The sequence below is a fragment of the Castor canadensis genome, chromosome 8 (genome assembly GCF_047511655.1).
Source record: "Castor canadensis chromosome 8, mCasCan1.hap1v2, whole genome shotgun sequence".
Lineage (NCBI taxonomy): Eukaryota > Metazoa > Chordata > Mammalia > Rodentia > Castoridae > Castor > Castor canadensis.
The window spans coordinates 139,748,428-139,761,891 of record NC_133393.1 but is presented as its reverse complement, the minus strand read 5'-3'; the positions used below and the strand labels follow the sequence as shown (position 1 = coordinate 139,761,891).

Below are 13,464 nucleotides of genomic sequence, written 5' to 3'. Positions count from 1 at the left end.
GTGAATATGGTAGAAATATTATATACTCATGTATGAAAATGGAAAAATAAGACCTGCTGAAACTATTCTAGGAATGAGAGGAGGGGAGATTAAGGAGAATGATAGAGGGGGCAAATTCAACTATGATACATTGTAAGAACTTTTGTAAATGTCACAATGAATACCCAGTACAACAATAATAAAAATGTTCAAAAACTTAAAACAGTTGTGAGGTAAAAATTGTGTAGTTTTTACTAGATCCATGTCTATCACCTTGTACTAGTATCAACTCAAAATGGATCAAGGACCTTGATATTAGACCCGAAATTCTGACGTTAGTACAGGAAGGAGCAGGAAATACTCTGGAAGTAATAGGTATAGGCAAGGACTTCCTCAATAGAACACCAGCAGCCCAGCAACTAAGAGAAAGAATGGACAAATTGGACTTCATAAAATTAAAAAGCTTCTGCACAACAAAAGAAATGGTCTCTAAACTGAAGAGACCACCCACAGAGTGGGAGAAAATATTTGCCAGCTATACATCAGATAAGGGACTGATAACCAGAATATATAGGGAACTCAAAAACTAAACTCTCTCAAAATCAATGAACCAATAAAGAAATGGGCAACTGAATTAAACAGAACTTTCTCAAAAGAAGAAATTCAAATGGCCAAAAACACATGAAAAAATGCTCACCATCTCTACCCATAAGATATCACTAAGATATCACCTCACCCCCTGTTAGAATAGCCATCATCAAAAATACCACCAACAACAAATGTTGGTGAGGATGTGGGGAAAAAGGAGCCTTAGTACACTGCTGGTGGGAATGTACGCTGGTGCAACCACTCTGGAAAAAAATTTGGAGACTTCTTAAAAATCTAAACATAGATCTGCCATATGATCCAGCAATCCCACTCCTGGGGATATACCCAAAGAATGCAACACAGGTTACTCCAGAGGCATCTGCACACCCATGTTTATTGCAGCACTATTCACAATAGCCAAGTCATAGAAACAACCAAGATGCCCCACTACTGATGAATGGATCAAGAAAATGTGGTATTAAGATTAACTCAAAATGGATCAAGGATCTTAATATCAGATCCCAAACTCTTAAGTTGATACAAGAAAGAGTAGGAAATACTCTGGAGTTAGTAGGTATAGGTAACAACTTTCTCAACGACACTCCAGCAGCACAGCAACTAAGAGATAGCATAGATAAACGGGACCTCATAAAACTAAAAAGCTTCTGTTCATCAAAAGAAATGGTCTCTAAACTGAAGAGAACACCCACAGAGTGGGAGAAAATATTTGCCAACTATACATCAGACAAAGGACTGATAACCAGAATATATAGGGAACTTAAAAAACTAAATTCTCCCAAAACTAATGAACCAATAAAGAAATGGGCACATGAACTAAACAGAACTTTCTCAAAAGAAGAAATTCAAATGGCCAGAAAACACATGAAAAAATGCTCACCATCTCTAGCAATAAAGGAAATGCAAATTAAAACCATGCTAAGATTCCACCTCACCCCTGTTAGAATAGCCATCATCAGCAACACCACCAACAACAGGTGTTGCTGAGGATGTGGGGAAAAAGGAACCCTCTTACACTGTTGGTGGGAATGTAGACTAGTACAACCACTCTGGAAAAAAATTTGGAGGCTACTTAAAAAGCTGGACATCAATCTACCATTTGATCCAGCAATACCACTCTTGGGGATATACCCAAAAGACTGTTACTCCAGAGGCACCTGCACATCCGTGTTTATTGCGGCACTATTCACAATAGCCAAGTTATGGAAACAGCCAAGATGCCCCAGCACTGATGAATGGATTAAGAAAATGTGGTATCTATACACAATGGAATTTTATGCAGCCATGAAGAAGAATGAAATGTTATCATTCTCTGGTAAATGGATGGAATTGGAGAACATCATTCTGAGTGAGGTTAGCCTGGCTCAAAAAACCAAAAATCGTATGTTCTCCCTCATATGTGGACATTAGATCAAGGGCAAACACAACAAGGGGATTGGACTATGAGCACATGATAAAAGCGAGAGCACACAAGGGAGGGGTGAGGATAGGTAAGACACCTAAAAAACTAGCTAGCATTTGTTGCCCTTAATGCAGAGAAACTAAAGCAGATACCTTAAAGCAACTGAGGCCAATAGGAAAAGGGGAACAGGTGCTAGAGAAAAGGTTAGATCAAAAAGAATTAACCTAGATGGTAACACCCACGCACAGGAAATCAATGTGAGTCAATGCCCTGTATAGCTATCCTTATCTCAACCAGCAAAAACCCTTGTTCCTTCCTATTATTGCTTATACTCTCTCTACAACAAAATTAGAAATAAGGGCAAAATAGTTTCTGCTGGGTATTGGGGGCGGAGAGGGAGGGGGTGGAGTGGGTGGTAAGGGAGGGGGTGGGGGCAGGGGGGAGAAATGAACCAAGCCTTGTATGCACATATGAATAATAAAAGAAAAATGAAAAAAAAAATGTGATCAGAATTAAAAAAAAAAAAAAAACAAAAAAGAAAAAAAAAAAGAAAATGTGGTATTTATACACAATGGAATTTTACTCAGCCATGAAGAAGAATGAAATCTTATGATTTGCAATTAAATGAATGGAGCTGGAGAATATCCTGAGTGAGGTTAGCCAGGCTCAGAAGACCAAAAGTCGTATGTTCTCCCTCATATGCGGACTTTAGATCTAGGGCAAATGCAGCAATGTTGTTGGACTTGGGTCATGTGACAAGGGGAGGACACATATGGGAGGTATGGGGATAGACAGAAAACCCTAAACATAAGAGCATTTGATGTCCCCACTCCAGAGGAACTAATACTAAAACCTTAAAGCAACAGAGGTCAACACGAGAAGGGGATCAGGAATCAGTGTAAAGATCAGTTTGAGATGAATCAACTTGGGATGTAACACATTTATACATGGAAGCAATGCTAGGAATCTCTCTGTACAGCTATCCTTAACTAGCAAAAGTGCTTTGTCTTTCTAATTATTGCTTATGTCTTCTCTTCAACAAAATAAGAGACAAGAGCAGAACAGGTTTTGCCTGGAAGAGAGGGGAGGAAGAGGTAGGGGGTGGGAGGCGGGAAGGGGGAGAAATGACCCAAACAATGAACACACAGTGAATAAATGAATAAAAAAAATTGGGTAGTTTTTAGCCACTAAACATGTGGAAATTTGTTGATTAAATAACAATGTTATTAATGTTAGTTTACTTATCATAAACCTCAACAACTGGTCATATTTCCAATGAGCTCTGACAATCTTTGTAGATATCCCCAAAATTCCCACTCACAGCTGTGGTGGTTTCCTAACTTTCCCCATGAAGTTTGGTTGTGATAAATGTGCATGACAAAATATATTTAGTGCTGAAGAGATACAAACTGTAGATATATGCCCTAGCATGCATACATCTCAAAATACAATGTTGAGAGCAAAGAAGGAAATCATGAAAGAGTAAAAATCATAAGTGATACATAGAATCATTTCACTTACATAAAACTCAAGCATCTACATACTTCAGCACTGTAATTCCCTTTGAGTGTGGATATGAAATGTGAATGAGGAGGGACAGGAAGACCTTCAGAGTCAGGCATCTAGCACTGGAATAATGGAAAGTTTCCTCCCTCCTGTTAGGAATGCAGAAAGCCAAAGATTCATTGAGGAATAGATCTGTCCATGGCCATAAAATGAGAAAGAGTTGGAGCCTGAGTCCCTGATGACAAACCAATGTCATTCTCCAAACCATGAAGCTTAAGGGAAGAGATGCCCTTGAGCGACTACCAGAGATGGTAGGGCATGGTAGAGGAGGAACGCATGGTCCCTCCCTTCAAAGTTTTAAAGTAACACAAGAAGAGTCCTAGCAAATTATATTTATTTTTTATGATTAAATGCCACAATGAGTATGTGGGTGAATGTAACCGAAAACTAGGACTGGATTTCATTTGAGCAGTCTCCAGCACACAGTAGGTCATCAACAACTGAATGCCCTAAGGATTTTCAACCACTCAATCTTTAATGTGTTTGGAGTAAACACTTCCTGGAGTTTAGGACTTACAACAGACATCTTGCAGCATTTTCTTTGTGGAAATGGGTCAGCTGGGGCATCATTCTTTTAAAAAATGATGGCATAAAAAACCACAGAGTGCAAATGACATCCTTGTTAAACATCTAGCTCTCTGGAACATTGGGCAATCCTTTTCCTATTGTACCTGTCTCCCCACTTATTTCAAACATTCGTATAGGTTTGGCCAAAATAAGACAAGCATTTTGTGAGTCATCTGACATTCAGCTGTTGCTGAAGATGTTAAAAGTACAAGCAAACTGCTAATCATTGACAACAAAGCAGCTTAATCCCTGGCTGACTGGCGATTTGTCTTGCAGCCTTGGAGCTGCAGAGAGATTCAAGTTTATAAAAAGAGGTAAACAGTGGGTCAGAGATTAGAAGCTGTAAAAAGGAAAAGACTTCTTTCCCCCAGACCACACACTGATAGAGAATCTTCCTTGAGCAATTGTTCCAGAACGTTTCAAGTTTCTTTCCCTCTCCCCTTCCCCTGCCTTTTCCACTGCCCTTTTCTTCCCCTCCCTCAGCCATGGGAGGCTTGATTGGCACTTGTCACCACTGATAGAGAGGAAGAAGCTTCAGGAAAAGGGATGGCCAAGGGAGGCATCCTCCTCAAAAGCATGGGAGTCAGAAGATGATTCTGTGTGTTTTGTCTCTCTTTAAATTATTCAAATCTGGTGGCATCTCGGATAACTGGCATTTTGACACAGCTTAAGGGATTGTCTCACTAACACTATTGAATTGAAGCTGCCATCCTTTTAAAAAATGTGTCTACAAATGAAAGCCACTAGTTTCACCCAAGAGGCCTGAAATATTTTGAGCAATTATATTCATTTTTGATTTATTGCTTTGTTCCATCCATCTGAAAGTGATCTTCATTAGCTTATAAACAAGAAAAGCTCTTATTTGGGCCTCTTTAAAGAAAGTGAACAATAGCTTGGTTACAAAGCTGGTGGAAAAGAAAGATGTGGAATTTAATCTAGACCAGAAAAGGTTTGTCAGAAATACCTTTAGTGTGGGGTGTGGAAGAAATATCAGACTGGGAGTTAGGGAGACCTGGTTCTAGCCCCAGATATGGTATTGTTAACTGTAGGGTCTTAAGACAATCCCAGCATCATTCTGGGACACATTTTCTGTCTCTGGAAAAGGAGGCAGAAGACGGGTAGGCCCCATCTCCTGGTTTTAGGATCATGAAATTATTGCATTATTTTTTCCTTTTATTTTTTTTAGCAGAATATTACCTTTTATGGTTCTTTGTAGATAAAGACTCTTAGTGGAATCTTAAAACTTCAGTTGGATTCAGCAGGCATTTCTTTGTGCCTCTGCAGCAGGCCCTGTGCAGAGGGGCAGGTGGGGTAAGTAGACAGGTAAGTTACCTATTTCCCATTCCCGTGGACTTCACAGTTCTTATTTCTCTTGTTGTAATTTCTTTTTAAAAATGTTTTGTTCATTTTATTTGTATATGTCACCATGCACTTTTAATTACAAAATAGTGGATTTTGCAAATTGCTTCATGCAGAAACAAGGTCTGCTCAATGCTATCAATAAAATTAATATAACACAATTGCTGTTCAGTTTTAGATATAAAGAACAAAAAACCTAAGTACAAAACACAAAATATTAGAGCTGTGTATTGAATCATTCTTCACAGGGATCAAACATAATGTTACCTTATTTTCTTATTTCCTGTGAGCAAAATGCTCTAAAAGTGGGGTCACCAGCTTTAGGAAATAAAAATATAGGATGCCCAAGTAATATGAAATTTAGATAAATGGTGAACAGTGATTACACAATATCTGGGCCATATTTGCACTGTAATTATTTTTGCTTATCTGAAATTCAAATTTTACCGGGCATCCTAGGTTTTATCTAGTAACTCTTAAATAAAATCATCTCTGAGTTTTTCTTTCAGATGCCAGAAAATTTCTTTTTTTTTTTTTTTTTTAAAAAGTGAGTGTATTGGGGCATCCACCCATACATTACACAGGCCCTGTGCTCAGAAAGACCTCATTTGGAGTTTGATGATCTATGGTTGCCAAGCCTTTATAATTTTAATCATCTTGGCTTTGAGTTTGTGTTTTTTTAAAATTTTTTTTATTTTATTGTTTATTATTCATATGTGCATACAAGGCTTGGGTCATTTCTCCCCCCTGCCCCTACCCCCTCCCTTACCACCTACTCCACCCCTCCCTCTCCCCCCCACCCCCTCAATACCCAGCAGAAACTATTTTGCCCTTATTTCTAATTTTGTTGAAGAGAGAGTATAAGCAATAATAGGAAGGAACAAGTGTTTTTGCTGGTTGAGATAAGGATAGCTATACAGGGAATTGACTCACATTAATTTCCTATACGTGTATGTTGCCTTCTAGGTTAATTCTTTTTGATCTAACCTTTTCTCTAGTTCCTGGTTCCCTTTTCCTATTGGCCTCAGTTGCTTTTAAGGTATCTGCTTTAGTTTCTCTGCATTAAGGGCAACAAATGCTAGCTAATTTTTGGTCTTTTGGGCCAGGCTAACCTCACTCAGCATGATGTTCTCCAATTCCATCCATTTACCAGCGAATGATAACATTTCGTTCTTCTTCATGGCTGCATAGAATTCCATTGTGTATAGATACCACATTTTCTTAATCCATTCATCAGTGGTGGGCATCTTGGCTTTTCCATAACTTGGGTATTGTGAATAGTGCCGCAATAAACACGGGTGTGCAGGTGCCTCTGGAGCAACCTGTGTCACAGGCTTTTGGGTATATCCCCAAGAGTGGTATTGCTGGATCAAATGGTAGATCAATGTTTAGTATTTTAAGTAGCCTCCAAATTTTTTTCCAGAGTGGTTGTACTAGTTTACATTCCCACCAACAGTGTAAGAGGGTTCCTTTTTCCCCATATCCTCGCCAACACCTGTTGTTGGTGGTGTTGCTGATGATGGCTATTCTAACAGGGGTGAGGTAGAATCTTAGCGTGGTTTTAATTTGCATTTCCTTTATTGCTAGAGATGGTGAGCATTTTTTCATGTGTTTTTTGGCCATTTGAATTTCTTCTTTTGAGAAAGTTCTGTTTAGTTCACTTGCCCGTTTCTTTATTGGTTCATTAGTTTTGGGAGAATTTAGTTTTTTAAGTTCCCTATATATTCTGGTTATCAGTCCTTTGTCTGATGTGTAGCTGGCAAATATTTTCTCCCACTCTGTGGGTGTACTCTTCAGTTTAGAGACCATTTCTTTTGATGAACAGAAGCTTTTTAGTTTTATGAGGTCCCATTTATCTATGCTATCTCTTAGTTGCTGTGCTGCTGGGGTTTCGTTGAGAAAGTTCTTACCTATGCCTACTAACTCCAGAGTACTTCCTACTCTTTCCTGTATCAACTTAAGAGTTTGTGGTCTGATATTAAGATCCTCGATCCATTTTGAGTTAATCTTGGTATAGGGTGATATACATGGATCTAGTTTCAGTTTTTTGCAGACTGCTAACCAGTTTTCCCAGCAGTTTCTGTTGAAGAGGCTGCTATTTCTCCATTGTATATTTTTAGCTCCTTTGTCAAAGACAAGTTGGTTATAGTTGTTTGGCTTCATATCTGGGTCCTCTATTCTGTTCCACTGGTCTTCATGTCTGTTTTTGTGCCAGTACCATGCTGTTTTTATTGTTATTGCTTTGTAATATAGTTTGAAGTCAGGTATTGTGATACCTCCAGCATTGTTCTTTTGACTGAGTATTGCCTTGGCTATTCGTGGCCTCTTGTGTTTCCATATAAATTTCACGGTAGATTTTTCTATCTCCTTAATGAATGTCATTGGAATTTTGATGAGAATTGCATTAAACATGTAGATTACTTTTGGGAGTATAGACATTTTTACTATGTTGATTCTTCCAATCCATGAGCATGGGAGATCTCTCCACTTTCTATAGTCTTCCTCAATCTCTTTCTTCAGAAGTGTATAGTTTTCCTTGTAGAGGTCCTTCACATCTTTTGTTAGGTTTACACCTAGGTATTTGATTTTTTTTGAGGCTATTGTAAATGGAATTGTTTTCATACATTCTTCTTCAGTTTGCTCATAGTGTATAGAAATGCTAATGATTTTTCTATATTGATTTTATATCCTGATACCTTGCTAGAAAATTTCTGGAGTAGAACTGAGTTCATGAGAAATTATTGACGTGCATTTCATCTGGTAGGATTCATTTATTCATGCATTTATGAATATGTTTTGAAGGCCTTCTACATGCTAGGAACTAGGTGAGGTCTTTGAGGTATAAGCTAGACAGGATAAAGTTCATGTTTTTATGAAATTTATGGAATAATCCGAGGAAACAAACACTTAAAAGTGATTGATTCCAATGATCATGAAGCCCATAAAGGAAAATGCATGGTTCAATAAGAATATTTAACAGAGATGCCTAGCCTTGTCTTGGGGATTGGAGCAGGCGTCTTTGAGGAAGTGACATCTAATCTGAGATACCTGGGTGCTGAGTGTTCCAGGCAGAAAAACCATTCAGGAAGGGTTTTTGTCTTTTCTTTGCAGTCTTGGGGTCAGAACTCAGGGCAGAGGCACTCCACCACTTGAGCCATGTCCCCATCCCTTTTTGCTTTAGTCAGTTTTCAGATAAGGGCTCATGTTTTTTTGTCTGAGGCCAGCTTTGGACTACGATCTTCCTGATCTCCACCTCCCATGTAACTGGGATTACAGATGTGTGCCACTAAACCCAGCTTGTTTGTTGAGAAGGAATCTCATTAACTTTCCCCACCCACCCTAGGCTGGCCTCAAAATGCAATCCTCCCTATTTTCACCTTCTGGTAGCTTATAATATTCAGTCAGGACCTCTTCATCCAGGACTAAGAAGAGTTTGATCTATGGAGAGAAGGAGGAAGGAGGGCATCCCAAGAAAGGAGTGAGATTGGAATACTCAGGAGAGTCACTTCCAGCAAAACAAGTTCTAGAATGGATTTCATAAACAATGAGAATCTAGTGAAGATGACCAGGAAAATGGCTCAATCCACTTTCCCTCATGGAGCCATGTATCAGTGATGTGGGGCCTATTCTGAAGGGAGCAGCAACAGCACAAAGTCAGTTGTATCCAAGGATTTGAAGCAGTTTCTTTTAGCAAGTATTTTTAAGGATCTTCAGTATCTTCTAGACCAAAGTAAAATCACATGAACCTGAAATGGGTGTTGTTTGAGGGTGGGAGAATGGCATTAGGCTTCTCTGTGATCTTGAGGAATTGAAAAGATCTCTGGGTTTAGTTCTCTATCTTAAAAATGTATTGGAAGCCAAGTGCGGTGGCTCATGGCCATAATCCCAGCTACGTAAGAGGAGAAAATAGGAGAATTACGATCACGGCCAAGGCTGGCTTAAATCAAAATGTGAGACTCTACTTGAAAAAGACCTAAAGCAAAAAGGGTTGGGGATCTGGTTTAAGTGGTTGAGCACCTGCTTAGTAAGTGACAGGCCCTGAGTTCAAACCCCAGTACTGTCAAATATATATATATATAATTGTAATGCCCGTCTGTATTCTCCATGTGGGATTCTATACCGTGAAGACAAATTTAAATGTTCTTATAGAGGCAGATTTTTTTTCTACCTCTGTAATTCTGGGTCTGAACTTGTGTGTTAAAGAATAAAAAGATAATAGGACATTTCTGGCCTGAGATTTGCAAAGAAGTCAATCCCTACTCCCTAGAACTGCTCGCTCAGAGGGAATCCTGATCTTACCAGAGGTAGTGCTGCCAAAGAGCCCAGCAAAAGCCCTGTCAGAGGGGAGGGAGGACAGAAGAAGATGCCCTGGTTCTTCGCCAGAATGCACTGAGTCTGTGCTTTTCCCACAAAATGGGTCTGTGGGCTTAACTGCAAGTGGGAGGTCTTCCCATCCAGAAACCAATTCACCCCCATTTTACCATTTGGTGTGGTAGGGGTGATATGGGAGAACAAACTCTATCAACTCCTCTCCAAGACAGAAGCTTTTGGGATATTTCTGCCTTCTTACAAAGTGAAGAAATTTGCAGCAAAAGCAGCTTTACTTCCAGGCCTTTCTTTCCCATGCAGAGTATTCAAAAACTCCTTTTCTCATTCCCCTAGGAGTGCTGTGCTGCAGGGGTTGGGAACATCGTAACCAGAAGCTCTCTCATTGATAGAGAAAAGCAAGAGGGTGCACTTATCTGGTCAGTCCAATGGGCTGCCTTGCTTTCTGCCCCAACGACCCTCAAATCTAGACCTGCAAAAGGATGCGAAGGACATTTGGTGCTACAGGAAACACTCTTGTCCAGGATTACTGCCTTTTGTGGACAGTGTCAGAGCTGAGAGAATAAATCTTCAGAAATTACAGCTTTGAAACTGATCCACGTTATTACTCACCCATTAAGTTACCCATTTCTTCTCCATGGAGAGGAATCAGAAGGGATGGGTGAGAGCCAGAAGTGATACCCTTTTGGAGGTCTCTCTTCTTGGAAAGAAATCTTGAAAAATGTTTATTAATACTAGTCACAATCTCAGTATTTATATTTGTACTGGTATTGGTATTAATATCAGAATTAGTATTTTCAATAGTCTTGATATCAGCATTATTGGTATTAGTGCTAATAATGTTAGTGGTGGTATTCATACTAAGACACTAAATTATTAGTATTAGTATAACAAAAATATTTGGTACAAGCAAGGGCTCAAGAAATGGTTATTTCCTTTCCATTCACTGAAAATTTGCCTGTTATTTTGCAGAATAAACATTTTTAAAAAATAATTTTAGTGAATCGACTGAACACCTACTGCAGAGCACCGTATTTGATACATAGAGAAGATTCTTGATGGGAAGGAATGTTGACAGGCAGACTCATTCCTGGGGAGCATGGTGTAGCCCTCTACAAAGAAGGAATTGTTTTTTGACAGTTTGAGCGAGGTTTGGTCTGGGAAAGATAGTCAGGTCAGGGGATCGGGGTGGAGATGGTGGTGTGGCATGGACATGACCTTCTTCCTGAGGGTCACCTTTGGGGAGATGCAAAGGAAATAGTGGATGAGGAATTCAGCAGAATCATCCAGTGAAGTGAAGAGGATCACTCAGGGTTTCAGTGGTCTTCACTACTGTGACGATTGATTCCACACAGAAAATGGCAGTGAGGACATCTCATCTTCAGACATCTTGCTCTTCTGGTGGCTGATTTCCGTATGTTCTTATAGCAGCGATCTTATCATTCAGGGTAAGTTTTTCAGGTTAACAGCTTATCATCCTCGTTTGTTAACTATAGAATGCCACTTGCTGGGTAAACAAGACCTTGTGTGGGAGGAGCTGGGCAGTTAGCACTGAAGTGAAGGGGGACCCAACCAGTGGAAGCTGCTTTTGTCAGAAATTTGGAAAAGGGGATGTTTAGATCATTTTTCTATGCCTCAGTTTCTCCCTCAAAAGCTAGCTATCATATATTCAACAAGCCTATATGAAGCGCCTTTAGTAGCCTCCAAATCATCCACACTGGGCAAAAAAGAAAAGTGAGAAATCACAAACTTGTACCAGTTGAGTGTACAGTCATGTCAGCCCATTTTCTGCTGGTGTAACAAAATACCACTGATGGGTAAAAAAAAAAAAAAAAGTCCAGTATCAAGATGCCAGCCTTTGGTTTGGGCCTTTGTGTGTGTCATCCCATGGTAAGAGGTGAGGAGAGAGTGCACAAAGGGGGCCAACCTTCTATAATTAGCCTACTCCAGCAATAATGGCCTTAATTCATTAGCAAGAGCGGTACCCCCATGACCTAATCATCTCTTAAACATCCCACCTCTTAACACCGTTGCATTGGGGATGAAGTTTTCAAGACATGATCTTTGAGGGACATATTCAAACCATAGAAAATGGGACTTTTGTATTTATGTTCTGTGATGTCAGGGAGACCTAACAGTCTAAGGCTTAAGCATCCACTCATGGCAGCCATGGTGTAGCTGTTCAGAGTACAGACTCCTCCGTCAAACTGGGTGGGAGCAAGTTTAGTGTTAACATTTACCCATTATGTGACTTAAGTCACCTGGGTATTATGTTAGTTGTTATTGTGATATGCTTACAGTGGGACTGAGCACCACCAGGAAGGCTTAATGAGTGTGTCATCATTATCAGTCATGCTTGTGGTTCTCTCCTGTGGTCACTGACAAATGGACAGGGCTGGAAAGGAGCTTGTCTACGTTGTCTTAGCTTGTGTGTTGTGTCTCAATCTGTAGGAAATGAGACTCATGAAGTTCTGTCCTGTTGAAATCCCAGACTCAGTCCAAAGGGAAAGAACTCAGATTTTTAATGTAAACTATGGAAAAAGAGAGAGCTGTAAGCCTCAAGTTCCAAGATTAAACTGAAACAGTGAAACTGCAGCAGTCTGAAACTTCCTGGTGACTTTTTCTCGAACTTCCTAGATTCTTGACATTTCTTTCCCATCAGTGTATTACAGCTCCTGGAGAACTCTAAACATGGTAGGACCACCAGAGAGATGAACGGATGCTGACCCGTCCTGGAAGGAGCTGCCCTTCGCTGACACTGAGGCTATGTGCTCTGCTGTGCCAGCGACGTGTGCACATGCATGCTGTAGATATCCGCCCTTCCCTTTGGATTTGTGAATGTATACTCCAAACTAACTTGAACCTTTTGAAATTCAACTAGCTGAAGTGGAGCAAGTTGCTTAAGCTGTCTTCAATAGAGAAATTAAAAAAAATATTTTTGTGTGACTCTAAGATAATTTTGAGTGAGCTCTGGGTCTCTCCCCGCTGGGCTCCAATCCTGGTTCTACTACTTCCTTGAGGTTGGACAAGTCATCATCTGTACATCAGTTTCTTCTTCTGTGAAATGAGAACAACAGAAGCTCTGTGTGGTTGTTCTAGGGTAAGATGAGCTCTTTTCAGGAAAGCACCTTGCAGAGCAACTGACACATGTAATGCCCAGGGGTTCTCCAGGAACCTGACCAGCATTGCTTTTGACTGTGGCAAAAAATCTTTCACTTCAACATTTTTTCCTCTGTTGCTGGGGATCACATCCAGGAGCTCACACATGCTAGCCAAGCACTCTAGAATTGAGCTTACATTTGTTTCTGTATCATTTTATTTTATATATATTTTTCGACAGCACTGAGATTTGAATTCAGGGCCTTGTACTTAAAAGCACTCTATCACTTGAGCCACAAGCCTTAGTTCTTTTTCCTTTTTTGGTTATTTTTCAGAAAAGGTCTTGCACTTTTTGCCAGGGCCAGCTTCAGACTGCAATCTTCCTTTCTATGCCTCTTGCATAGCTGGGATTACAGAATTGTACCACCATGCCCAGCTTGCTTTGTTGACATGGGTCTTACAAAATGTTTGAACTGCAGTTGTGACTCTATCCTGAGATTTGGTGGAAACATTTAAAGTTAGCATAGCCTTGTCACTGTTGTATAACTATAATTTTATCA

At 39.9% G+C, this 13,464-nt stretch overlaps 1 protein-coding gene across 6 annotated transcripts in view; it reads left to right on the top strand.

Annotated features, from left to right (window-relative positions):
* Nucleotides 1-13,464, top strand: part of C8H12orf42 (chromosome 8 C12orf42 homolog) — a 340,441-nt gene that overhangs the window by 222,028 nt on the left and 104,949 nt on the right. For 2 of the 6 annotated variants that reach the window (XR_012450965.1, XR_012450967.1), the window contains exons 1-3: nucleotides 5,291-5,443; nucleotides 11,161-11,253; nucleotides 12,257-12,905. The exons of 1 other annotated variant lie outside the window; for it this stretch is intronic. The gene's annotated coding sequence lies outside the window, so the exon portion shown is untranslated. Of the gene's footprint in view, nucleotides 1-5,290; nucleotides 5,444-11,160; nucleotides 11,254-12,256; nucleotides 12,906-13,464 lie in introns of those variants that run through there. 3 more of the 6 variants (XR_012450968.1, XR_012450969.1, XR_012450966.1) reach the window with 2 other exon arrangements.